Source organism: Mustela nigripes, chromosome 13 (genome assembly GCF_022355385.1).
Source record: "Mustela nigripes isolate SB6536 chromosome 13, MUSNIG.SB6536, whole genome shotgun sequence".
Classification (NCBI taxonomy): Eukaryota; Metazoa; Chordata; class Mammalia; order Carnivora; family Mustelidae; genus Mustela; species Mustela nigripes.
Genome location: NC_081569.1, coordinates 141,516,017 through 141,542,287, shown reverse-complemented (window position 1 = coordinate 141,542,287; position 26,271 = coordinate 141,516,017). Strand labels below are relative to the sequence as shown.

Sequence of the window (26,271 nt, the reverse complement as noted above, 5' to 3'; positions counted from 1 at the left end):
CCTTCCTGCAGGCTGCAGCTTTGCCCCGGGCTTGAACTTAAAGGACACTGGTGCTCTGAGGGAAAGGAGAAGCAAATGGCCTTGGGGGCCGTTGGCTGTCTACGCCACCGCCCAGCCTTCTGGGCCACGTGATTGTGATGCAAACCCTCCCTCCTGTGCTCTGAGCACACTCAGCTCCTTGCGGAGGACACAGCCCTGAGGTCCCTTCCAGGCACTGGGTCCGGCAGCATCCAGGACGTGTGTGGCGCTCAGCAAGGCTGATGGGAGAGCCTGCCCCCCTGTCCTCCCTAGGCCTAACCCGAAGTAGGCCTGCGCTCATCTTCACGTCCACATTCCTGGGGTGACCAGGGATTTCTTTGGGGGGTAAGTTTCAAAACACAGCATGATTTTGAAAGCCTGGCTTATGGTTTATTTGGGAATACAATTCCTTCTAACACTAGTGAATTTCTGGTCTATAGACAACGGGTTATTTCCATGGTGCAGGAACCCCACCTAAAGATCTTGGGCAGACCTGGCTTTTTATTCTTACAAGGTTGTTCTCTCTTGTTTCCAGACCTATGTTCTCAGCTCATCTTGCTCATTCAGGAGCGACTGCCTTGCTGTCTGTCTCCTGAACCCCAAGGGGCTTGGGCAGGGAGGTAATACCTTGTTCAGATCACAGCCCTGGGGCTGGCCCTCGTGTCCTGCTGAGAACTCCTAACACTGGCCTCCGCCTCCACCAGAGACTGTGTTTTCAAAGCCATGTGCTGACTCTCCTGGATCATGTCCCGAAGGCAGGGAGCAGCAGCCCCCACACACCTACATTCTGAGTTTTTCAACCCAGTCCTAAAGTCCCGGGGCCATCAGGATGTGGTCTGCCTTTTAAGCATCCACGGGAGTGCTTTTATGAAAGATTTGATGAAGATTTCCACAGTCCAAGGGTCAACAGCTTTCTCGCTCACAAAATCTGTGTCTTGGACCATGAAGGCTAGACTGGGGAGGGTTAGCACTGGGAGCAGCGCCCAGCCCTTCTGTGCTCCCTAATCTATATCAGTGAGGACACTGTCAGGGCTTGCTGCTAGAACAAGGATCCTTCTCCCCCACCAAGAGTGGCTTAAACATGATGGAAGTTCATTTCTTTCTCACATTATGGTCCGAATGCACGTGGTTCAGGATCATATGGAGACAATAGGACATCAGAAGCCTGGATGCTAGGGCACCTGTTGCTCTGTTGTCTTCAACAAGAAACTCTGACCTCATGGTCTCAGAAGGCTACAGCAGCCCCCTCCATCCCGTCTGCATTCCGGTCAGGGCCAAGCAGAAAAGAGGAAGCAGAGGACGTGCTCTGCCCCTTCCTCTGAGGTCCAGGGCTTGGAATGTGCACACAGTGATCTGCTCACAGCACACGGTGAGGTAGGATCTGAGGCTCGGGACGCCCAGTTGCTCACGTGCGTGTGTTTGTGTGTGCACGTGTGCGTGTGAGCTGTTGCATTGCCCGGCTCAGTCTGCCCCTCTGTCCAGGGCTCTTTCCTCAAGCAGCTCCAGGGGCGAGAGGTGGGTCTGGGGAGGGAAGAGAGACCGTCCGTTTCCAGCCATGACCCACCTGCACGCTGAGCCGCGCCCCACGCCGCGCCGTGAATTGCTGAACCACCTTGTACCATTTGCCTCGAGGCCCAGATGCCGGCTGTCTGAGCAGCCATGGGCCACAGTCCTGGCACGGTCCCTGAGCAAGGCCTTCCTGCCCATCTCGCTCTGATGTGACCTGGTCTATGTATCTCTGCTTTCCACCTGCGACATGGGGTTGGCGCTTCCGTCTGGTTACTTCTCACGTCGCTTTGGGCCATCAGGCAGGGTCAGGAAGTAGGTCTGCTGTGAGTGGGGCCGCGGCAGGCACTGTGCCCGTGCTTGGCTGGGTTGAGGCCCTGAGGGACTGTGCTCCTGCAATGAGGTTAAGGATTGTGGGACGGGGGAGGGATGCCGCCGGCGGACCCAGCGGAATCTCGAGGGTCCTTACCAAAGGGTCAGAGTCGGAGGAGAGGTGACACAATGGGGGAAGCTGAGGTAACGACACACTTTGAAGACAGAGACAGGTGTGTGAGCGAGGAACGCAGCTGCCTCTGGAAGTTGGACACAGCCGGGACATGGATGCCCCCCAGAGCCCCCAGAAGGAACCAGCCCTGGCACTTGGATTTTAGCCGAGTGAGGCCACTTAGACACCCGACTTCCAGCACCAAATGATCATAAATTGGTGTTGTTCTGAGCCCTGAAGTTTAAGGTGCTGCGGTCTCCTGGTATCAGAGCACCAGGAGACTCCCCCGCCAGCGCGGTGGGGGGCCTGCAGCCAGGCCTTCGCCGGCTGGAAGCAAACTCGCGTGGAAAGGCCCAGAAGTGGAGTGTAGGCTGTTTGCTGGATGGGAAGCTGCCTCTCGGACCAGTCTGTGGGGCCAGGGAGGGGCTGCAGGGTGAGGCTGGCTGGGAGGGCTGGGGCCCTGAGCTGGGGCCCTTGACCACCCTGTCCCGGGTCTCCGCTTCTTTTGGAGCAAGAGACACCCAACGGGGGTGGGGGCAGCAGGCAGGGCCCTGGTGGGGCCTCCGGGCCGGGAAATGACATGACTGGGTGTCAGAAGACAAGGGGGAGACACGGCCTCACATATCCAGAGTGCTTGTGGTCACAGTGTTGTGGAAAGTTCTGGAAGCTGATGCTTGTCAAGTTGTGCCATGGGTGCAAGGCTCGGAACGAATCTTGGGTCTGCGAGCCCAGGGCTCCACGCAGCCAGGGGAGACCGGGGGCAAAACCGTGCAACTAGGACTGAAGAATGCTTCCCGAGACAGGCTCCAAGTCCCTGGCCGTGCCCTCTGGTTTTCTTCCTTTTGGGGTGAGGGGGGGGCAGTGGGTGGGTCCAAGGTGCAAAACAATTTGAAAACCAACCTGGGAACAGCTGCTGGGAATTTAAAATCCCGGCTCAGCCAAGATGCACAACGGAAAACATGTGAAAGAGACCATGAAAGAGACACTTCCCAAATCCCGTGTTTTCTGTCTTGAGCGTTCGCAGAAACATGCCCGTTCGCGGGGGCGGGAGGCGGCGGGAGGGGGGCCCGGAGGAGCGCGGCAAAGGGCTCTTGGAAGAGGACGTTCGCGCTCTTCTAAGACGCCGCTCTGGGAAGCCATGTGCAGACATGTGCGTCCAACTGCCCCGTGGATGGTCTCAGAGCCGGCAGGGAAGAGAGAAAAACAGCTTCTGAGCGTTGCCAGAATGGTGTCGAAGAAACGGCGTGGACAGCTGCTGCTCCCTCCCGCAGCCCCGGAAAGTCTGCTGTTGTCCAGGAAGAAAACGCATTTGACGCGGGACCCATTCTGCAGGCGCGGAGGGGCCCCCGAAGGACAGCCCCCCACCCCCGCTGTCCCCGCCCCCCCACAGCCCTCTCCGGAGCCCCAAGAGCCTCCAAGCTGCGCCTTGAGCAGCTCCTTTCAGCGCACCGTGCTCTTTCTGAATTTGGGGTCCCGTATTCCCCCTTCTAAGAGAAAGTGCTGATTGCACATGGACGGGGAAGCGGTCCCCCTCGGGGCTGCAGGCTGGCCTGGATCCAAGCGGGGGGTGTGTTGGGGGGGGCTGAGGTTCCCTGTGGGGCAGGTGGGATGGGGGGTGGCAGGAAGCCTCCGGACCCGACTTGCTGAACCCTTGGAGGCCTGCTGAGGGCCCCGTGCCCAAGCCCGGGGCTTCAGGGTCACCCACCGGCCCAGAGGTCAGGGCCGTGCAGGATGTGAGTCCGCTTGCTCCCTCTGGAGCGACTGGAAGGGTAAGAGCCTGGTCTCTCCATCGGCAAAATGCCTAGGGATTAATTAGTTTAATTGGTCCCTGCTTTGGGCCAAATAGTCAGTGTCAAAAGAGAAAAGTAAAAGATACTTTCCCATTTGGGAAGACAAAAGCCGCCCCTGCTAATGGTGGAGGGTGGTAATAACAACAGAAAGCCTTTGCTGGAGTTGACTTGAATGGCCTGGGAAGGCAGCTGGACCCTGGCGGGGACCCCTGGCGCATACCAAGCAGAGATGTGGGGCCTTGTGGGAAAGGACAGCCGACCCCGCGGAGGAGGCCGGGCCTGGGAATGTGCGCTGGCCGCCGCACTGTCCCAGCCTGGCCACGGGCACCGCGGGCCCATCGAGCCTCGTTCTCAGGGGCCTCGGCCCTGGCCCTGAAGGCCCCCAGCCTCATTTGCATGAGGAACAGCAGCACACCCCCCCGCCAAGCCTGGGTCTTGGCTGCAGCAAGCTGAGGCCCTGGCCTCCCATTTGCCTGCATTAATTGTCGTGGGGGCTGGGGAGCCTCGCAGGGAGGTGGACTTGAACCAGGTCAGGGGCTCTGGTTAAGATGCGAGAGGGCATGTCTGGTGGGGGGGGGGCGGGTGGGGGGAGCGGGGGGGAGGGGTGTTGGGACAGGGGAGGGGCCGGAGCCCAAAGCCAAAGCTTCGGCCAGCTGTGTGACCTTGGGCCAGTCACTGGGACCCCTGGGCTGGCGGGTCGCTCCTCAGCTGTGTAGATGACACCCACTGGCTGTGTTGTTAGGGTGGCACCGCAGCAGCGCTGGGCCTCAGCCCCTGGGCCACATTCGGTGTGAGGACGGTTTGCAGTCCCCGGTGGCGCCCGGAACTCCTGTGTGAATCCCCTGACCCAGGGCAAGGCCTGAGGAGCCGCCCGTGGGCTTCCCGAATTAAGGAGGGTTGACAGCCTAAAGGTCAGAAAAAGCGTTTGGGGAACAAAACCTAGTTACTCCCGAAATCAAACTGGATCTTTTCTGTTTCTATTCTACCAAGTCTAGTTAGAAAATCTTTATCGTTGTTGTTTTATGAGCGGTGGTGTGGGGCGGACGGAAGGGGGATGTTGGTCCACAGGGCTCAGAGGGCAAAGGGTGGTGGAGCCCGGCCTGCAGGCTCCTCGTGCCCAGCGGCCGTGGAGACACGGGGACCTGGAGCAGAGGCTGCGTGTGTGTTTGCTTGGTGCTTTTATTTTGTATTGTGGTAAAATATATCGATAATGACTTTCTAAATAATATTTAAGGGTACGGCTCGGGGGCCCCGAGTACATTTCCATACACATGCAGCTCTTGCCACCTTCTGTCCCCAGAACGTTTTCTTCTCCCCAGACAGGAACTCGGCCCTCAGGAGACATGGACCCCCACCGCTCTCCCCAGCCCTGGAGTCCCCCTTCTACTCTCTGTGTGAATTCAGCTTCTCTAGCTAGCGTGTGTACGTGCAACCCTACAGTGACTGTGTTTGTCTGACTGGCCTATCTCACTTAGCATCGTGTCCTCAATGTCCAGCCACTGTAGATGTCAGAATTCCCTTCGTTTTTAAGGCTAAAGAATAATCCAAGAGGACTTTGGTTTTATTCTGTGGACTGATGGCAGTGGGGAATTCAAAGGGAGGAAAAGTTTTGACCCTGACCCAGAAGGGAGTGGCCAGGCCCCCTGCTCGAAGCGAGACAGGGTTCCTCGGGTGGGCCCTGCCAGAGGACTGAAGGAGACTTATGATTTCAGGGACGGACTCAGCGCTCCTCTGGCTAGAACTGGGGCCGTGAAAGTGGGGTACTGGCACTGGGTGCTGAAGGTAAGGGGTTGGTGTTGTTGGTCTCAGTGCTCCAGAGAAACCACATTTTACTGTGGTATTATTGAAAAGAAAAGTAACACAAAAAATCCATGATGAGCAAAATGCCCACATTTTAAATAAAGGCAAGATCAGTCTTGAGGGGCTGTTCTCTTTGTTTTGGGCTCCACTGTGGCTTGTCATAGCACGGATCTCATCTCTAGTCAAAATTTTATTTTATTTTTTATCATGGAGTTTTGCCTTAGTGTTGTTTTAAGTTGTGGTAGGATATACATTACACAAACTTGACCATTTTAACCACTTTTAGGTGTATAATTCAGTGTACACTGTTGGATAACCAACACCATCCATCCATCCCCAGAACTTTCATATTTGGCAAAAGAGAAACTCTGTCCCTACCCGACCCTAACTTCCTCATGGCCACCTCCCCAGCCCCTGGTGCTCCCCATTTCTACTTTTGGCCTCCATGGATTTCTGTCCTCCAGGGAAATCTGGTAAGAGGAGTCAAAGGATCTTTGTTCTTTTGTGACTGCCGATTTTGCTTAGCACAGTGTCCTCCAGGGTCATCCGTGTCATACCGGCTGTCAGAATTTCCTTGCTTTCAATGAATGGATAGTACTTCCTGCACGCAGATGCCCCATCTCACGTATCTGTTCATCTGATGGTTGAAGTTTGGGCTTGTTTCCACTTTGGGCTACTGTGAATAGTGCTGCTATGAACATCGGTGTGCAAGGTCGTTTTTTTCCCCCTCCCTCAATGATTTTGAGTATGTACATAGAAGCGGAACTCGTGGGTCACATGGTAATTCTGTGGCTAATGTTTTGAGGAACCACCACAGTCTTCCTCAAGAGATGTGCCATATTGCATTTCCACCTGCAGTGCGTGAGGGTTCCAGTTTCTCTGCATCGTTGCCAACATTTGTTATTTTCCATTTTTATATGATGTTTTTATTCTTTCTATTCCTGTGGGTGTGGAGTGGTATCGTAGTGTGATGTTGCTTTGCAGTTCCCTGCTGACTAATAACTTGGGGCATCTTTTCATGTGCTGGTGGCCATTTCTGTAACTTCTTTGGAGCAATGCCTGTTCAAGTCGTTTGCCCATTTTTGCATTGGGCTGCTTACCTTCTTGCCGTTGTGTTGTATTTACGTTACTTTTGACTTTAAAAATATTGCACTAAATGTGGCTTGTCTTTATCATGGTCTTTATTTGTGCCTCCTTCACTTTTGCCCCAGAAGTGAGGACCTCCTTTGCTCACCCCAGGTCTAGTCCTGTGTCTTTCAGGGAGGAAAATTCCTAGATAAGCCCCTTGGAGGGGAGGGTGACCCTCAACGTGGGGGATGGCCGGCAAGGAAGGGAGTGTGGGGGCCTGGCAGGAAAGAGGGGTGAGAACCGAGGAAGATCTGATGTCTGGTGTCCTCATGGCTGTGACGTAGCAGCTCCTCCCTTCTAACCTTCAGTAGAGCCTGTGCTCAGATGTGGGCCTTCCACAGGTGGTTTCTAATGGCCAGGAAGGACAAAGAGCTGAGGTCCATATTTGGGCCAACACCCAGAAGAGGTAAAGGAACAGCTGCAAATGTGGGGCAGAGAATGGGGACAAAGAGGTGACCAGGAGAAGTCAAGTGCTCAGCAATGCTAGCTTCTCAGGGAGGCACTTGGATGTGTGCCAACAGATCTAGCTCTTCTAGGGGGCGGAGATTCCAAAGGCAACGCAGAGATATCTTTTTACCCCCGGGCTTTTCTGTGCCTGTGTGGCCATGGTGTCCCCAGCAGCCAGGGAAGATGGGTCTGCTTGAGAGGCCTCCTCCCCAAGCTAACTGCACCTCTCTTCCAAAGGACTCACGTTTCTTCCTGCATCCAGGGCAGCGTGTGGTGTATCCATCACCACAGCTGTGCCCAAAGGCGGTGGCAATGCTGTCCTAATTCTCTAAGTAACTCAGATTCTCACCAGACTCCACCGCATACCACAGGACCATTAACACTCAGCTCTAACCATTTGTTCAGGCTCCCGGACAGCATTCTAAGGAGTGTGGTTACCCAGGTTGTTAATAACACATCGGTTGGCCCTTCCACTCAAAGACAGAAAAACACTTTCCAGGAGGCCCAGCCGAAACACCACATCCCAATTTGAGCAGCACTGTAGTCTACAAATCCAACAAGTGTGACAAATCCCAAGGAGGATAAATACAAAGAGAACCACACCAAGACACATCACACTGAATTTTCTGAAACCAGAGTTAGAGAGAAAAATCCCAAAAGCAACCAGAGAAGAATGAGACACACAGAGAGAACCATATAAAAATGTTTTCTTTTTGGAAATAAGGCAAGCCAGTAGTCAATGAGGTGACATCTTTAAAATAATGAAAGAAATCGAATCTATAATTCTCCACCTTGCAAAAATATCTTTAAAAATGAAGGCAAAATGAACAGTTTTAAAGACACAGCAGACTGACAGTGCAAGAAATGTTAAAAGAAGTTCTTTTTTTTTTTTTAAAGATCTCATTTATTTATTTGATATATAAATATATATATGTATAGAGAGAGAGAGAGAGAGAGAGCATGAACATGCGTGGGGAAGGGGCAGTGGGAGAGGGGGATCAGGCTCCCACTGAGCAGAGATCCCAATGTGGGGCTCAATCCCAGGATCCTGAGATCATGACCTGAGCCAAAGGTAGATGATGCTTAATCAACTGAGTCACCCAGGTGCCCCAGAAATTTCTTCAAATAGAAAGAAAATGACTTCAGGTGGAAGGTTGGATTTACAAAAAACGGTGAAGTACTGGAAATGGAAAAATGTAAATAAATGAAAAAAATTTTTTTTAAACAAAGCCCACTTTAAGAGTGATTATTTGTAATAATATTTGTGGCACTCTGGTGGTTCATAAATTGTTATTTAAAAATTAAAATTTGATTAAATGTACTTAAATTATAGGTGTCATATATATTAATTTCATCCAAATACAAATAGAAACTTGGGGTGCCTGGATGGTTCAGTCATTAAGCCTCTGCCTTCAGCTCAGGTCATGATCTCAGGGTCTTGGGATCGAGCTCCATGCTTCGTGCCCTGCTCAGCGGGGAGCCTGCTTTTCTCTCTCCCACTCCCCCTATTTGTGTTCCATCTCTCGTTGTCTCTGTCTCTGTCAAATAAATAAATAAAATCTTAAAAACAAAAACAAAAAACCAAATAGAAACTTAATATTAAACCTTTCTAATCTGTTTCCCAAAGGAAATAATGTATATTATTCTACATATTTTGTATATTAAACATAAACATATGAAAATATACGGAGTATAAATTGCTATTGTACATAAAATGTTTCATATTATTCCACCATATGCATTTAAAACAGTTATTAAAATATTTTTTCTTAAATTTTAATTTCCTTAAGAGACAATTGACTGCTTAAAACAAAATATCAGCAAGGTACTGTGGCTCTTATTTCATATTGAAAGGTATGATCTATGACAACCATAGCTCAGTAAATGGGAGAGTTGAGATGGAAGAATGCTGTTGTAAGATACTTGTGTCATGTCTGACGTGGTATAACATTTGAAACCAGACTGTGGGAAGTTACATATGCATATTTTAAATCCCAGAGCAACTCCTAAAAATTAGAATAAAGAGATATAGTTTATTGGGTATTAGTGGGGAAAATGGAATAAAAGAACCACAATTAATCCCAAAGAAGGAAGAAGAAAGGGAACAAGGAACAAAGAACAGGTGGGACAAATAGAAAAACAGAACGATGTTAGAATTAATGCCAGTGGTACTGTAATTGTATTAAATATAAAGGTCTAAATACTCCAAAAAAAGACAGAGGGTGTGACATTGGATAAAAAAGCAAGGCCCAACTCTCTGTTGCCTTTAAGAAACCTATTTTAAATACACAAAAGCCAATTGTGTGTATATATAGTATACGTATGAATATATATATGAATATATATGTGAATATATATATGAACGAGTATGAATATATATGAATGAATATATATGAATGAATTCATACATATGAATATATATGCACATATATATTAGCAAAGAACAGTTGGTAATCAAAATAAAAACATACTTCACTACAAATGAATCATATAATCAAGAGGCAAAAAAAAGGATGGGAGCATACTGAAAAGCCACTGGAGCCCATCTGAAAGAGCTTCCAATGGCCAAAGCTAGAACAATTTGAGTAAGGGAATAAACGATGGTAATAAATGGGAAAAAGGGAAAAACACTCCCTTATAGAATTCCAATTAATAAATGTCAAAGGATTGAGGGAGACAGAAAAAGCATCATAGAATTCCATGGAAATAATGAAGGCAAGATACTCCGATGGATGTTAAAATTATCAGGCAAAAGTTTAAGAAGAAGCAGAGCATTTGCTTAGTCTCAAAGTGTCTCCCATCCCAAAGTTACTAATGAAAAGAAAAATCGTATAATACCATGCAGGAATCTGGCAGACACCATCTTCCCCAAATGATTATGAATTCCCTGATATAATGCACATTGCCCCAGCGGTATTTTTCTCAGTAATGCCTAAACTCAAATAATTATGTGAAAATGTTAGACAAAGCCAGATTGAGGAATAGTTTACAAAACACCTGACCATTACTCTTCAAAAGTGTCAAGTCATGAAAGACGGAAATATTGAACAACTGTCACAGACTGTAGGAGACTAAGGAGATGTTCCAACTAAAGATGATGTGGGATCTTGGAGTAAAAAAGAATCCTAGTGGAAAAACTGGCAAACTCCAAATAAAGTCTATAGTTTAGTTAATAGTATCATACCCATGTTAATTTCCTGGTTTTCATAATTGCACCATGATTTAGGTATTAACATTAAGGGAAGCTGAGTGAAGGTTATATGATAACTCCTTGTACTCTTTTAGCAACTCTTCTGATACTTTAAAATGATCTCAAAATAAAAAGATTTAAAAAAATACCATTTACAATAGTATAAAATATATGAAATGCCTAGGGATTTATTTTCTGAAATATATACAGGACCTGCATCCTAAAATCTACAAAACAATGCTGAAAGAAATTAAAGATGGCATAAAGAAATAAGGAGATATACCATGTTCATGGATCCAAAGACTTAATACTATTAGATGTTAGTCCTGTCCTCAGTGATCTATAGATTCAACATGATCCCAATTATAATTACAACCTTTTTGTAGAAATTAACAAGGTGATACTAAAATTTAAATGGAAACGCAAAGGACCTAGAATAGCCAAAGCAACTTTCAAAAAAGAACAACGTGGGAGGACTCACACTATTGAATTTTAAGACCAATTATAAAGCAATAGTATGGGATTGATTAAGGACAGACATCCAGTTCAACAGAACAGAATAAAGAACCCAGAAATGGATCCATGTATAGAGGAACAATTAATTTTTCTTCTTCTTCTTCTTTTTATAAAAGATTTTATTTATTTGATAGAGAGAGATCAAAAGTAGGCAGGCAGAGAGAGAGGGGGTGGGAAGCAAGCTCCCTGTTGAGCAGAGAACCTGGTGCAGGGCTCTATCCGGACTCTGAGATCATGACCTGAGCTGAAGGCAGAGACTTAACCCACTGAGACACCCATGTGCCCTGAACAATTGATTTTTTTTTTTTTAAATAAATTAAAAAAAAATATTGTTGTAACAACTGGATATCTGTATGTAAAAATGTAAACCTCAACCCCTACCTCACATCACACACAAAAATTAACTTGAAAGAGAACACAGAACTAAACATAAAGGCCAACACTATAAAACTTCTAGAAAATATAGAAAAAATATTTGTGACCTTGGGATAGGTGGAGGTTTCCTAATAAGACCCAAATGACCAAAAACATAAAAGTAAGATTTTTCAACAAGGGGTCATCAAAATGAATAAAATCTGCATTTAAAAGGACCTGTTAAAATGAATGGACAAGGGGCGCCTGGGTGGCTCAGATGGTTAAGCAACTGCCTTCAGCTCAGGTCATGATCCTGGAGTCCCAGGATGGAGTCCCACATTGGGCTCTTTGCTCGGCAGGGAGTCTGCTTCTCCTGCTGACCTCTCTACTCTCATGCTCTCTCTCTCTCTCTCAAATAAATAAATATAATCTTTAAAAAAAAAATGAATGGACAAACCACAGCCTGGGAGAACATGTTTGCAATACACGACACCCATGTGGTAAAGGACTCTATCAGAAAACATAAGAACATTTTTGCAACACCATGGTAAGGCAAACAGTGCAACACTGGACAAAATCTTTGGACAGCTACTCCACAGAAGAGAATGTGCAAATGATCAATCCATCAGCTGTTCCCTCTGCCTGGAGTGCACCCCCAACCCTCTGTTTCACTAAGTATGCCTTCCATTTCATGAATTCTGTTTTCAGCTACATCTAATTTGCTCTTTTACCAAAAATTGACTTTTTAATACTATTAATAAGATTTTGATAGCCAGTTTGTTTTGGTTCTTTTTCAAGTTTATTTGGTCTTTCTTGATCGTATTTTGCTAATTGCCCATAGTTTGATTTCTTGATTTCCTTTCTTACAACATTAAGAAAAAAAAGTTTATTTAAGTTTCCTATTCAGTGATTGCATTTATTTGATGAACTTGGGGGTTCTATTTTGGGATTGGGATTGCCTATTTGATGGCTCTATATTTGTGGAAATCCTATGAGGCCAGATTGAGGGGGATTTCAGTTTCCTTTCAGAGGCTGGATCTTACCAGAAATACCTTTAAATATATTTTATAGCTTGGGGTTTTCTGGGTCACAAAGATGGTGTAAATCCAACCCCCAAACTCTTGGGAAGTAAGGACTGTGGATATGAATTCTCAGAGGAGATTGGTTTTCTAGATAGAGATGAACAGGTAGAGGTGAACAAATTGCCTTGTTATGTTTCCTTGATTGCTATCTCTTTTTGCCAGCTGTGTTAGTCAGGGTAGCCTACATTCTGCTTCAGTAACAAACAGGCCCTCTCACTGGTATAACCCAACAAAGGCTTATTTCTTGAAGCTCTTGGAAAGTTCGCAGGGAATCTGAGCATCTCTCCAGGAAACTGTCCACCATGGACGGAGCCAGTCAGTGATCCAGGTTTCATCAGTCACAACACAGCTCTGTCATCTGTGTGTGTGGCTTCCACAGGCACCTGGGGACTGGGGTGGGAGATAGCTCTGGAAAGTCTGGCACTGGCTGTTGATAGATTTAGTCTAGAAGTGGCTCACATCTCTTCTCAGTACCCTTTGGCCAGAACCAGTCCCAAGAACAGGCTAATCAGAAGGGGCCAGAAACCCGTTCATCTGCGCTTGGAGGAAGAGGAACGTTGAACCTGGGGGGCGCTAGAAGTCATCAGTCCTCCAGCAGGTGGAATTCACCTAGATGCCCATTCCGTGCAGTGGGAACCCTCTGAGCCAGCCTGGCTTTGAGCATATATGCTGGTCCCAACACCCCAACTTGCTCATGCCCAAGGCCCTCTCCTGTACGCCAGCACCTTCCCTGAGAGGATGCTGGGACTGCCCGATGCCCTGAGGTTGCCTCAGTGTCGGGATCAGCTTGTCACTCTCCCTTTCCTATCTTCTCGGTTTAGACCTCTGGGTTTGGGCCTCCTCTACCTCTGCAAGCTCAGTTGCATGTTGCAAATGATGTTCATTGCATTTTTTTTAAAGTTTATTTATTGATTTAACAGACAGAGATCACAAGTAGGCAGAGAGGCAGGCAGAGAGAGAGGAGGAAGCAGGCTCCCTGCCGAGCAGAGAGCCCAATTCAGGGCTTGATCCCAGGACCCTGAGATCATGACCTGAGCCAAAGGCAGAGGCTTAACCCACTGAGCCACCCAGGCGCCCCTGTTCATTGCATTTTATGGCGCATTCTTAGGCATTTCATTTCAGGAGGTAAGCGTTATTATTATCCACACTTTATAGGTGGGGAAACAGGCAGAAAGTCTCAGGAGCCTGCCCAGGGACACACATCGGCGGTCCTGGAGCCTTCCTTCTCAGCCAGGCCTGTCTGATCCCACAGCTAGCTCCTCCCCTGGCCATCCTCTGGACAGAGAGGGATGGTGTCTGGCAAGGAGACCTGGCACATGGTTCCCAGGGGGAGGCAACCTTTGGCCTGGTCTGCAAGCATGTGAGGTCAGGGTGTGAGAGGACCCAGAGACCCATGTTGGCCGCTCCATGAATATTTGCTGAATGAATGAATACGTAAAGAGCCAGCTAGAGGAAAGAGAAGGAATAATTGCTGTTGGTAAAGTGTGAGTCAGTTTCTTGCAATGGCTTGTGTTTGACCCACAGTTTTCTACCTGTCTTGCCTAATTTCCCAAGCTAAACAAACCGGGAAGCACTTGTGGGAATGCCAAGGAGCGAGTCTCCCTTGTGGGCTCAGCCGTGGCAGTTAAGCTAAAAGGACGAGCCTGTCTGAGCTCTTAGCAGCGGCAGCACAGAGGACCTCGCTGGGAGGTCAGCCCTGGCACCCATGCGGAGACTGTCATAGGGGCAGCGCGAGTTCCCAGGCTGTCCCGCCAGCTCACCCGGGAGGACCAAAAGCAAACAGGGAAATTCTGGGTGGAGCCTCGACTTTGGTCAGCGCTCTTCATAAACACCCTCCCCTGGTTTCGTGTGGGGAGGGAGCTTGAGTCCCGGGCCTGGAGGAAGGATGAGATAAAGACAGGCCCCCGCCCCACCCCCCGGAGGCAGCCACCCTGGGAAACCTACGCGTCGGCCTCGGCTGGTGAGTGGGGTGCCGCACAGCACTCAGGGCAAGACGGCTCTCCGGTACTTCTAATTTCAGGTAACGAGACAGCTTGCGGAACCAAATCAAGAGGTCTTGATTTTATTGTGGGCAGGCTGTAGTTGAGGCTGTCTCGGGAGCGCTTAGAAGCTGGACATGCTGCGGTCCGCTCGGATGGCTGGGATGTTTCAGAAAGGCAGCGGGTCCCTATCGATCTCCTCCTGGGGGCCAAGATCGAGTGAGGGCTTTCACACCCATTAACTCAGGCCGTCCTCATAAAAGCCTGCAAAGCAGGCATCATTATCCCTGGTTCTCACGGGACGGATCGAAGGTGCGGTGGTTAAGAAAGTCGCTCTGGGTCACTTAGCTGCAAAGCGCGGCCTGGGGACCCCACTTCTCCATTAGGTCTGCCAGAGACCGCGCAAGGGTGCGTCTTAGCACCATTCTCAGGGGCTCATGAACATCTGTTCGATTTTGCCGACCACAGAAAAATGTTGAAATATTTGTGAGTTTATAAAAAAAAAATTAATTTAATTTTACTTTATTTTAAAGATTTTATTTGACAGACAGAGATCACAAGTAGGCAGAGAGGCAGGCAGAAAGAGAGGGGGAAGCAGGCTCCCCGTTGAGCAGAGAGCCCCATGTGAGGCTCTATCCCAGGACCCTGAGATTATGACCTGAGCCGAAGGCAGAGGCTTAGCTCATTGAACCACCCAGGCGCTCCCCCCCTCCCCAGATTTTAATTGTAGATATTATTATGGTTTGATCGTGATTTTCCCAATGCAGCTCTGAGGGTTTGGCCTGGCCCCTCTGGAGGTCAGGTTCTCGGGAGGTGTGCATTGATGCTTGTTGTTACTGTAGGGCTGTGGACGGCTCTGGTGCACCTGATATCAAACACAGCTCCAGCAGAAGGGTGCCTCCTTCCCAGCCCGCCCCTGCACACGATAGAACATTGCTGTTGCTGTTCCTGCCCTGGAACTGGGGGCGGTTGGGGGGGGTGGTCCCATGCAGGCTTCTAAAGATGGGGACTACCGGGCAGTAACGAATCTGCCTTTCTGCTTGTCACAATTCACAATTCAGTCACTTTGTGGCCTTTGTGTTTTTTTAATAAACATTTAATTTTGAAAGTTTTTTTTTTTTTAAGATTTATTTGAGAGAGAGAGTGTGCGTGAGCAGGAGTGGGGGGAGGGGCAGAGAGAGAGAGAGAATCCTTGAGATGACTGCTCGCTGAACACAGAGCCCAACACGGGGCTCGATCCCAGGACCCTGAGATCGGGATCTGAGCTGAAAACAAGAGTTGGGAGCTCAACCAGCTAAGTCACCTAGGCGCCCCAATAATGTTTAGTTTTAGAGTAATTTCAGAGTTCCCATACACCCCTCAGCCAGTTTCCCCCAGGTCACCGTGGGACGTGTGCCAGTACCAAGAAGCTGACATTGGTCCAGACTTGAAGTCGATGTGTCCGCAGTCTTCCCACCGAAGACTCCCACTGGAAGCATCCGAGCTGGAGAACGCACTGACCATGGATGGTCCTCTTGTCTCCCCAGGCTCCTCTGGGCCATGTCACGTTGTCTTTTGATACCTGCTCTGGGCCAAGGCGAGGGCCCTAGAGGTGAGCAGGGAGAGCTTCGGCCGTGGGCAGCTCGTGGTGCAGGGGGCGAGGTGGATGTGGGCAAAACCTTGCGTCATGGTGAAAAGCTCACGGGACGACATGGCCTGACCGGGTGATCCTGGACACAGGCAGCTGTGCCTGGAAAAACCAGGGAAGGCGGGCCTGGAATGCTCTGGAACTGCTTTGGAAGGAGGGAGGCTTGATTGAAAAGCTAGCTTGAATAATAACATCGAGCACTGCATTTTGATGGGATAATTGTTTCATATTTATAAAGGTTCTTAATTATCTTCAGCAAATGCGTTTAGCTCACTTGGTAATTGAATTAAGGGAAATGTCCTTTCAAGCATTGTGAGTCGTTGCTGTAATAAAAGAAAAAGGATAACTTTAAAGCACTTCCCCGCATGACCTAGAAAAACTCCTTTATTACCGAAAGCTGAGTAATTCCGCTGGCTCTAATAGGACAGGTATCCTAGAGCGGCCGAATTAAAATGGCAAGAGACAACGGAAATTTCCTTCCTTTGGGGACCTCCGGATGACACCCCTTTAGAGCTGGCCCTCCCCCTGGGCTGTTCTTCTGTGCCTAGGTCACCGTTGCACCGTCCTGTGAGCATCCCTGGGTCCGTCTCCCACCGCTCTATTGCCCACATGGGGGTCTCCAGAGCTTGGGCTGCTCCTTGCCCACTTAGGTATCACAGAAAAGAAGCACGTGCGACCCTCCCAAATTGAGTTCTTTCATAGCCGTGAACGTTTCTTCAGAAAGCACCTTCTCCACGTTTTATCTTTGGCTGGACCTTTTTGTTGTTGTTGTTGTTAGCTTTATTGCAACAACAATAAGGTGACAGGGGCCTTGGCTGGGGGTCCCACAGCATCGAGGAGACCATGCTTTGATGGCCCGAGTCCCCGGGCTTGGCAGGCAGCTCAGCCATGGGGGTTGGAGGCGGGTGGGACCCCCGGAGGATCCCGGATAGATTGGCCATGAACTTGGAAGAAAATCAGTGCTCTCCCTGGAGATGGTTGGATGGTACACTTGCCTCGAGGTGCATGGCCAGCCTTCTGCTGGTGGGGGAGGTCCCACCTCACCTCGCTATTGCCTGTCTGTGGAGCAGCCCTTGCCTCTGGTTGCACTTTTTATGGTTACCCATTGCGGTGGGGCAGCCGGAATGGGGAGGCTCCCTGGTTCTGTCAGAGATGCACGGGTTCAACAAGCGATTCCTGAGCGCCCACTATGCCCGGACACGGGGCCGGGCTCTGTGATATGACGGGGAGGCGGCCAGACAGGACACTGAGTGCCCGGAGTCTACAGTCCAGCGAGGGGACTGGCATTGAACGGTAAACGAAAGAAGAAACAGGATGATTACAGACTGATAAGCGTTATCCACCAAGGCAATAAATCAGGGGTGTGAGGGAGGTGCTGGCGGGGCCTGGAGGGGCTGCCCGCCCTCTGGGCGCCTGCCACCCACCTGAGCCCACAGGGACCGGGGGAGCCCCGGGCTCACTCCCTTACCAGCCTCTCTCACAGCCGATGCCGCTCCTTGCCACACTCGACTTGTGTCCTCCCTGTTTTGACTCCCTGTCGCCTTCTCATGGCAATGCCATCGTGCATGGGAACATCTGTCCTGTGGCCATCGGCCCCGTCCTCTCTCATGTCCTAGTTTGGATGCTCCAGCAGAGACCCCGCCTGTCCATCTACGCACGGACTGTCCCAGGTGGGGCCACTCCGGTGTAATCAGCTGATGTGGATGCAGAGTGAGTGACCAGGGACACAGGTGCTCAGGAGCAGGGGCCGGGGGTCTCCCACAGTGCAGAGAGGCCTGGGGCCTGGGATGGAGTCCTGCTCTACCCCTGACCACAACTTCATGTCTCCGTGTCTCCACCCCACCCATGAACGTGGGCTCATGCCCCATGGAGGGACTCTGTCCTCTGCTCTGCCCTGCTCTGATCACCCCACAAAGTGTCCTGGGCCAGTCAGAGGCAGGAAACTCGAAGTGATTTTGTAACTTACGTAACGATGGACGGCCGTAAGGGCTGCTTTGCTGCCCGTAGTGATGGTTTCAAAGGGCAGCTCTGGGCAGGAGCTCGTTATCCATTTTTATAGAATTCCACATCCTTTCTGAATCTCGGGATTACAAAACAGCCACCGAGAAATCATGCACCCCATTAACATCGAGACTTTTATGTATTTACAATTCAGCTTAAATTTTTACCAAGAGAGGTTTTCAAAATGTAACATGTGTTAGTCACCGCGTGAATTGCGAAACCAAGGGAATATCTCCAAAGTGCTGGCCTTGACAATGTAATCTGGCAAGGCTCGGGGACGAATAAAAATAACACTTCTCAGCATCGTTGTCTCAAAGGGTAGGAGGGATCTGGAGCCTGCCCTGAGCCCATAGGTAGCAGGTTTGCAAGAGCAGGATGGTGGCTGGGGAGACCAGGGCAGTGGGGGGGGGGGGGGGGGCTGGGGGGGGGGGGGGGGGGGGGGGGGTCGTCTGGGGAGTCGGGGGCCTCGTGGGCATTCTGCTACTCACTGGCCAGGTAACCTTGGGTGTTTTCAGACCCTTCTGTGTTGGGAGAGGTGCCCAGGTGGTACTGCAGTGGTGGAAAGGTCCCACTCTGCCCCTCTGATTCCCAGGTGATGGGAAACCCAGAGGCACCGGTGCCTGTCCCCAAGCTGAAATCCCAGGCAGCCCCAAGGGCTGCTCCATGGTGGGCATGGGATCTGAGAGGCCGGAGGGAGGCGGCACCCCAGCTGCTCGGCTAGCTTGGTTTCTAAACACAGTAAGCTTGAGCCTCTCTGCTGAGCCACGAGCCTGCAGGTGGCTTGATGAACACGTGGTTTCTGGCTGTGACATGAAAGTCAGCATTTGCGCTCTTTGTCTGGGCTCCCTGGGTTTGTTTTTCCAGCGCTTCCAGTCCCGAAATATTCCCGATTGTGTTTGTGTTGAGGCAGGACACGTGGAGGCGGGGGGCTGCTGTACCAGGATCTGCTGGGCCCTGCCCGCACCATCCTTCTGCTGGGCCCCCGCAGGCACTGCGGCCGGGATCCTGAGCCAGCCGCCTGCACAGGCAGCTGGAGCACCTGCGCCGTGCCTCCCGGCCACAGGCATCTGTTGATGGTGCCAAGTGCGTCACACCTCCTACCTGGAACTCTCCTGTCTGTCGGGGACGTCGGCTCTCAGGGGTGGGCACGTGAAGGCTTTCCGATCCTCGCTGCCCCCAGGGAATGAGGACTGGGATTATCCCCATTGCGCAGACGATGAAACAGAGGCTGGCTTTGGCTTGCTTGCCCGGGTCACGCCGGCAGTGCAGACACAGCCAGGGTCAGAAGCGGTCGCTGTTTCTATTCTGAGTGCTTGTCTTCCCTGTGCCTCCTCTGAGTGCTGTCCTCAGCTCTTCAGCACCATCAGGGACTGCCTGGAGGGTCCCGGACAGCACCTGCGAGGCCCGGGGTGTGCGCTCCCCTGGGCTCCACCTGGGTCTCCCTTTTGGCCTGGAGTATATGCCACCTAACCAGAACCCCCTGCTCCCCGGCGCTGCTTTCTGAACGGCTAGTGTCTCGCTTGCCTCTCATGACGGTGACCCTGGGAGGACAGGGGTCAGCCGCGCAGTCGGCTGTCCGTCTGGCCTGTCGACCCGTGACTTGGTATTCCCTGAGGCCGGGCTCCACGTGTCTGGCCACAGGAGACTAGGTTCCCCCCCCCTTCCCCTGTCCGCCACCCCCAGGTCCTTGGCTGGCCAGCATTTCAAATGATATTGTTTCATATTAAATTATTTTAAATTCCACGGACCCTGGTTTCACAATTGAATAATTCGATCTTGTTTACAAATGGAATTTTTACTTTTTGACGGTTTCTAGCTTTGCTGGGCTGGACGGTCAGCGAAAGTGTGTCCTCTCGTGCCCTCCTGTGCACCTCTGCTGCCTTCCCCGGGGGCGACGTGGGGTCTGAGAACTGTCCTGGGGGCATGACTGCTTTGGGCTACAGAGGCGCAGACGTGAAGAGACACAAGCTGTGACCCCTGGAGACTCATGTCTGGAGGACAAGGCCATGACTTAGTGGCCACAGGGAGGGGGCAAAGGGCCAGGTGGCGGCAGGCAGAGCACAGGGAACCGTGTCTGCAAAGCCACAGACACGGCCAAGCTTGGAGGCTGTGGCCCAAGCGGCGGTCAAGGCAGGTGACTAGAGCCAGCATGTGACTCTCTCAACCAGTGAGCTAAATTTCAGCCTTTCCCAACAGGTCCCCTTGTCACCCTGGAGGCTGCCTCCTTACCCAGCTGGGCCACCTTCACTGCAAACAGGTTTGCAGCCTCTCTTCTGGAACCTTCTCTAGGCCAGTCATGGTGCAGGAGCAGATGGGCTTCATTGTTTTGTGGTCACTCGAATGGGTGACCTGGGTTGGCTCCAGCAGCAGCCCTGCTGGGCTTGGCTCAGAACAGTGTCTGGCTGTTTCCACGTCGCCGGCTGAACCTGCTAAGGAGGCCACACAGTGGGCTGTCTCCACAGGCTGCCCGAAGGGCCCCAAGGCCAGCGTCCCGGCCAGCCCGGGGCTGCAGAGGGCTGCCTCGGGAGAGGCTCAGGGAAAGCGGGCGGATAGCATCCCAGCTGACTTCCCAGCCCAGGGACTCTCTCTACAGAATATCCCAGGAGCCCAAAGCTGGGCTCGCCTGAGGGGGTGAGCACCTGGCTGCTGGCTGTGGCTCCTGTCCGTCCCCCCCGGGGTCCCTGAGATATCTCTCCGTGCTGGAGCCCACGCCCGGGCCCCGTGTCTCTGCCGCATCATTGCGGCCAGTGTGGTCCCCGCATGGCCTTGCAAGGCTGTCCCCGAGGGGGTGCCTGGGGCAGATGGGAACCCACCCAGACCGCAGTGATCCCTGGGCTGGCAGGTGGGACGCTGGGCGCTGGAAGTGTTAATCCAGCCACGCTGAAAATGCATACGCAGCACGGGCCGGAGTCAACACTTCTGGGAACTGGACGTCCTCCTGGTGGCCCTGGGGCCGGAAACGGGGACAGAAGGTGGGCCCGTGGACCTCAAGGCTCCTGAGTGAGAGGGAGGTGCCTCCGTCCACGTGTGTTGGGATGGACAGATCTCTCGAATAAACACGTCAAGGAAAGCAAGATGCTAAACAAAGTCCGATCCTTTTTAAGTTAAGAAAGGGGAAGAAGACAGGTGGGGGCATTGCTAGGGGCGAATTCCGGGAGCCCCTTCCTCGTCGTGAGTTCTCCTCCAGGTGCTTGAGGGAGGGCCTCTAACTCGCCAGGTCCTTAGAGGACCCAGGAGACGGGTATTACCATTCGACCACCTCTGCTGATGATGACACCGAGGTCTAGGGAGGGGAGGACCCTGCCTGGAGGTGTGGGGGTGCAGGCCACGAGCCCCCATCTGCCGGGATGCTGGAGGTGAGGCCTTGGGCCGGGAGCTGTGGGTTTCCACTGTTCACCTTTTCCGTGCCCTCTGGGGCTCCTCTCCCTCAACAGGGGTTTCTGGGGGGGGGGGGGCACAACATCCTTTCATTCCTCGACTGTGTTTTTCTGTATTAAAGAGAGAAACAAGGTCATGCCATTTTATAAACTCACTCCTCCAAGAGAATACTGGGACCCTAGGAAGAAAACCGAAGAAAACACTAGGATTCCAGAAAGTGAACCCTCAGGTTCAACCCTCCTGCTTGCTTCCAGGTCAGCTCTAGTTCCTGTGGTTCCCAAAACATGGGAGGCAGAAGACCCTGGACAATTTCTGGTCCAAGTCCTCATTTCACGGGGGGTCAAGTGAGGCCAGGAGAGGGGCTGCCTTGCTCTTGGGGTCCCCTGGCACCCCGCAGGGCCTGTCCTGGTGCCCTTCCAAAGCTTGAAGGGACGACACCACTTCTTTCTCCATCATCGCTGCTCTATAACCCAGCCGAAGTGGCCAAGGACCTCTACTTAGCCCCAGGCGGAATCCAAAGACCACCTGGGACCAAACTGTCTCCTGTCGGCCCGGGGCCCCAAAGTCTGCCTCCCTGCTGTGACCCTGTTCCCCATCCCGCACACACTCGACCTGGCAGTCGCTGTCATGCCACTCTCGGGGCTGCCGAGAGGGCGACGTTGACACAGGTCTCTCTGTGGCCCACTGCAGGAAGGCCACTTTGGTGCTCATGAGGGCCAGGTTTCCATGGGCGACGGTGGTGGGGTAGGCGTCCAGCTCCGCCCTTGCCCGAGGACCCCAGGCCTCAGTTTCTCCTTCTGTAGAACAGCGGGGGTGGCCTAGAAGACCCCAGGCCTTGAAGATGATCTTCTTCCTGGCCTTGCTCCTGCTTCAGGTCAGAGGAAGGACAGACCAATGGGTCTTGGGATCCTGGTCCTATCTCCGTGGAGACCCACAAACCCGATCTCTGGCCGGTCTCCTTGTGGTCACCTGGGAAACGGTGGGCTCCAGCCCCAGGCCTCCTACTTGTTGGTGACCTTGAAACTTGGTAATGGACGGTACTCATAAAGACCAAGGCCTCATTTCACAGAAAGGAACTAGACCCTGAGGGGCTGTGAAGGTGGCAGGGTCTGGCCAGCAGCCCCCTAAGACGTGGTTTGCACCCCATATCCCTCCATCACAAGGCACACCCCTCACCCCCAGAGGCTGGCCTTGGACCAGCGATTCTGCCTCCTGCCCACCATGGGCTTCCTCCATTCCTGACACCTGTGCACTTGCAGAGGTAGTCTTCTCTCTCACATGGGCCCCAAACTCCACGCTTATTTTCCAGAACTCTCCTGGCCCTCGTCTTACAAGGGAGGCTGCATGTACAGGGCCTGGGGGCCTTAGAGTTCAGGGATCGAGGAGCTTAGACGGCCCTGGAAGCTGCGCATCGCCTGGCGCTTCCTTCCACTGCCATGGTGGGATAGGTCTGGTGGCTCAGGGTCTAGAGCGTGGACGTGGTCTTGGCCATCTGTGCTTGAGACCTGGTCTCTGACCTCGGCCCTGGCGCACGTCTGTGACCCTCCTGGGGACTGAGTGTGAGCAGGGTCTTGTGTGCACTCCTGGTACTGAGTCAGACATGCCTTCTGTGAAACTCGGTCCCTGCAGGTGGCCAGAGCTGGCAGCGGGCACAGGTGTGGCCACTAGCATAGAAACTCCCCTCCGGCTGGCTTCAGGGGAAATGCCTGGTTCTTGTGATCAGGGAGTCCAGCGTTCAATGGCTCGCATGATGTCAGAGCCCGTGTCTGTTCTTCTGCACTCGGCGTCTGTCCAGCCTCCCGTCCCTGTGCGGTGGGAGGTGGCAAGGTGACTCCAAGGGTCATTCTGCCGTTTGGCAATCTCAGCGCCCCTTCAGAGCCTTGATTTGGTCCACCCCTGCCCTGGTGTCCCGAGTGGACAACCATGGGGTGCAGAGGGGCGGCGTGGGCCGTTGGGCCAGGCGCGGCTCATGTACCCCACTAGGAGCCCCGCTGGGAGCCCTGCTGGCTCAGCCCCGCCCGAACTCTAAGGACCACAGTGGGGAAGGAAAAGCCTGGGTTTTGGGGCCAACAGAACCACAGATGTCTACTGCGCTGTGCAAACCAGCACCAGGAAAGGGAGGCCACACACAGCGGGGACAGGAAGATGGGCTGGCGGCTTCTCTTTCTGGGGCTCCCCTCTGCTCCACGCTCTTGCCCTTTTCCCACAGGCCTTCAGTTTCCCCTCGAACCCTGGCTCTCCTGGCACCATCACTGCCCTGGTTTGATGCGACAGAGACAGTATGATGTGACAGAGACAGGCCGGGCCTCTCATGGAGTCCCCATGCTGTCTTCACACCCAATGACCCCTCAAGGTACATGGGGCCTTCCTTCTTTAGAGAGCATGGGGCTGTGTCGGGTTGAATCACGTCATCTCCTCCCCCAAGAAATTCACGTTCTTCCGAAACCTCAGAACATAACCTAATTTGGACATCAGTCTTTGCAGATGTGATCAGTTGAGATCATACAGGCCCTAAACCCGTCAATGGGCTCTGAACCATCAATGGCATGGTGGTCACCTTGTGAGAAAGAGGCAAGGACAGATCCTCCCCTGAAGACTTCAGAGGAAGTACAGCCCCACAGACGCCCTGGTCCCAGACTCATGGCCTCCAGAACACGACAGACTGTCTATTGTGTTAAAGGCTCCCAACTCCCCGTCATCCATTCTGGGAGCGCCTGGAGATGAACACAGGTGTCCAGAAGGATCCGGAGCTGGGTGGGGCCACAGGCCGTGTTGTCTGGACTGCAGGGGTGGTCCTGGGGATGGGGCCCTCAGCCTGGGACACCTCAGCATTCAGCATCCGTCTCTCCCCGGTGCTGCTGAGATGTCTGCTCCCCTTCTCAAGGATGTGGGACCCTTTGGAGCCCAGGCGGCCTTCATCATGTCCCCCTCTGTTCCCCAGCCCTGGTCTCATCCTGCCCCTGGAGCACCGGGGCCTCACTTCATTGTGGGCTGAGGGAGAGCCAACAAGGCCCCTGGGGAGGGGCAGGGGCCTAGAGCGGGGCTGGGGACGCTCCTGGAAACCTAGGATGTACTACACGGAGATGTCACACTCTGCATCGGTGGGATCTCATGTCCTCAGGCCCAGCTCAGGCTGATTCAGCAACTGTCCTTAGTTCAAATTCTTAAAAGACTCTGATGGCGGGGGCTGGGCTGGAGCGCGGAGCTCTGACCAGAGAGCGTGGCCTGGAAGGCTTCCTTGCTGGGTACAGACTGTGCCCCCTGGGATGGGGGAGGGGTGGGTTCTTCAGGTGAGTGTGGTGAGGCAGAAGCATGGGGGTGCCCACACGCAGTGAATGCTTGGCCCAGACTGGTGTGCCGAGCTTGGTGCCCAGACTGGTGTGTGAATCACACCTTCATGACAGCTGGGCCGCTGCTCACCATGTTAACGGTCAGAGCAGGAGCCGAGAGCCCTCCCAGCCCCGTCTTACCACACTTATCAACGGGCTGTGTGGCCTTGGGCCAGTCCTTTCCCTCTCTGAGCTGCTATGGTCATAAGGGGCCTGGCTCGATGCCCTTCGAAGGATTTCCTCCTTTTACAGTTCCATGACTTTATCAGACTCCGAGTCAGGTGTGCTCTGAACTAAAGTCTGGGGGCCGCTTCTCAGTATCTTGCTTGGAGTTGTAGTTTAGCAAGCTCCAGGCAAGGCAGCCGGGCTCACAGGATCCCCACTTCACCTGGGCACCTGCCGCCATCAGGCATCCTTTTGTTTTGGGGTTTTTGTCCCACTAAGAATATGAGTATCACTACACACCAAAGCAAATACTTTGGAGGTTTATGCTGGCGGAAAACCTCAGAGGAAAGTACAATCCTGGAGGTACTGGGGGAAGGGCAGCGACCAACGTGACAGGCTGGCAGCAAGGGAAAGAAAATACATCCAAAGTCCAGCCGGCGGGGGACGGAAAGCAAGAGGGAAGCACGAGGCGGGCAGGGCCCCTGTGAGAGCCAAGCAGGCCAGCGGGAGGCTGGGAGGGCGAGGTCCTCACCCCTCAGAGGAAACTGCTCCCCTCATTGTCTGCCCAAGCCTTGCAAGGCCGGCTCTGTCATCTCTAATGGCCCGGGGCCCGGGGGCCTGTGGAGCTTAGAGCATTTTCTAGAATGCTTGTACACACCATGAAGAGCTGTCCGGCGGAAGCGGTGGGCAGACAGCCACGCAAATGGATGCTGAAGGTGAGCCCCACCCCTGAGCCGGCCGCTGGCGGGAGGAGGTGGCGGAGGACAGCAGAGGCCCGCGTCTCTGGCACCTGCTTTCCAGGCGGACGGATTCAGGGAAAACACCCGTCGTGCCCGGGCCCCAGGGTCAGGACAAGCCTCAGAAGGCATCCGGTGTTGGGCAGCTCACTCCTGGTTGGGGACGGTTTTCCTCATGGGACCACAGGGGTGTGTGTGTGTGTGTGTGTGTGTGTGTGTGTGTGCGCGCGCGCGCACATGTGTGTCTATGCGTGGGGCGTGGGGGTGCAGGAGCCTCCCCACATTGTGGTTCAAAGAAGCCTGGAGCGGGAGCCCTGCCAGCGCTGTGGTCGTCCCTCCGGCACTCTGGGGCTCCGCCGGTGGGGGCAGATGGGTGGTGAAGGCCCCTAGGACGCGGTGGCAGGGGTGTCCACTGCTCTGAGTCCCCCGCTCCCCCCCAAGCCCGGAAAGGCCCGAGAGGGAGGAAAACAGCCAGAAGAGCCGGCCGCCTCATGCAAGAGCAACTTCAGAGATAAAAACCTGTCAGAGGAACAAAACAAGTCAAAGGGAAAATCCTTACAAGGGAAAATGGATCCAGAAGGGCAGACTGCAGAAGCCACATGGGGGCTGGCTGAGCCCCAGAGCCGTCCTGAGTCTGGGCTGCCGGACCTTGCTGCAGCCCTGAGAGGCGGGGCAGGCTGGGGTGTGGGGGGAGGGGCCCGGCAGCCCCGCTGGGCCCGGGGGCGGGGGGGGGGGGGGGG

General features: G+C 52.8%; 2 long non-coding RNA genes across 5 annotated transcripts in view; both read left to right on the top strand.

Moving 5' to 3' along the window:
- Positions 1-14,043: 14,043 nt before the first annotated feature.
- Positions 14,044-20,992, top strand: LOC131998929 (uncharacterized). 4 transcript variants are annotated; one of them, XR_009398942.1, is made up of 4 exons: positions 14,044-14,335; positions 15,658-15,885; positions 20,119-20,179; positions 20,821-20,992. It is a non-coding gene; the product is annotated as an uncharacterized LOC131998929 (long non-coding RNA). The 4 variants fall into 4 exon arrangements; XR_009398941.1 differs by having other exon boundaries at positions 14,045-14,335; positions 20,765-20,992; XR_009398940.1 differs by having other exon boundaries at positions 14,047-14,335; positions 15,672-15,885; positions 20,119-20,992.
- A 4,249-nt stretch (positions 20,993-25,241) lies between these two features.
- LOC132000266 (uncharacterized) overlaps positions 25,242-26,271 on the top strand; it is a 5,240-nt gene continuing 4,210 nt past the window's right edge. Inside the window, exon 1 of the long non-coding RNA XR_009399236.1 lies at positions 25,242-25,510. This is a non-coding gene — a long non-coding RNA (uncharacterized LOC132000266). The remainder of the gene's footprint in view (positions 25,511-26,271) is intronic.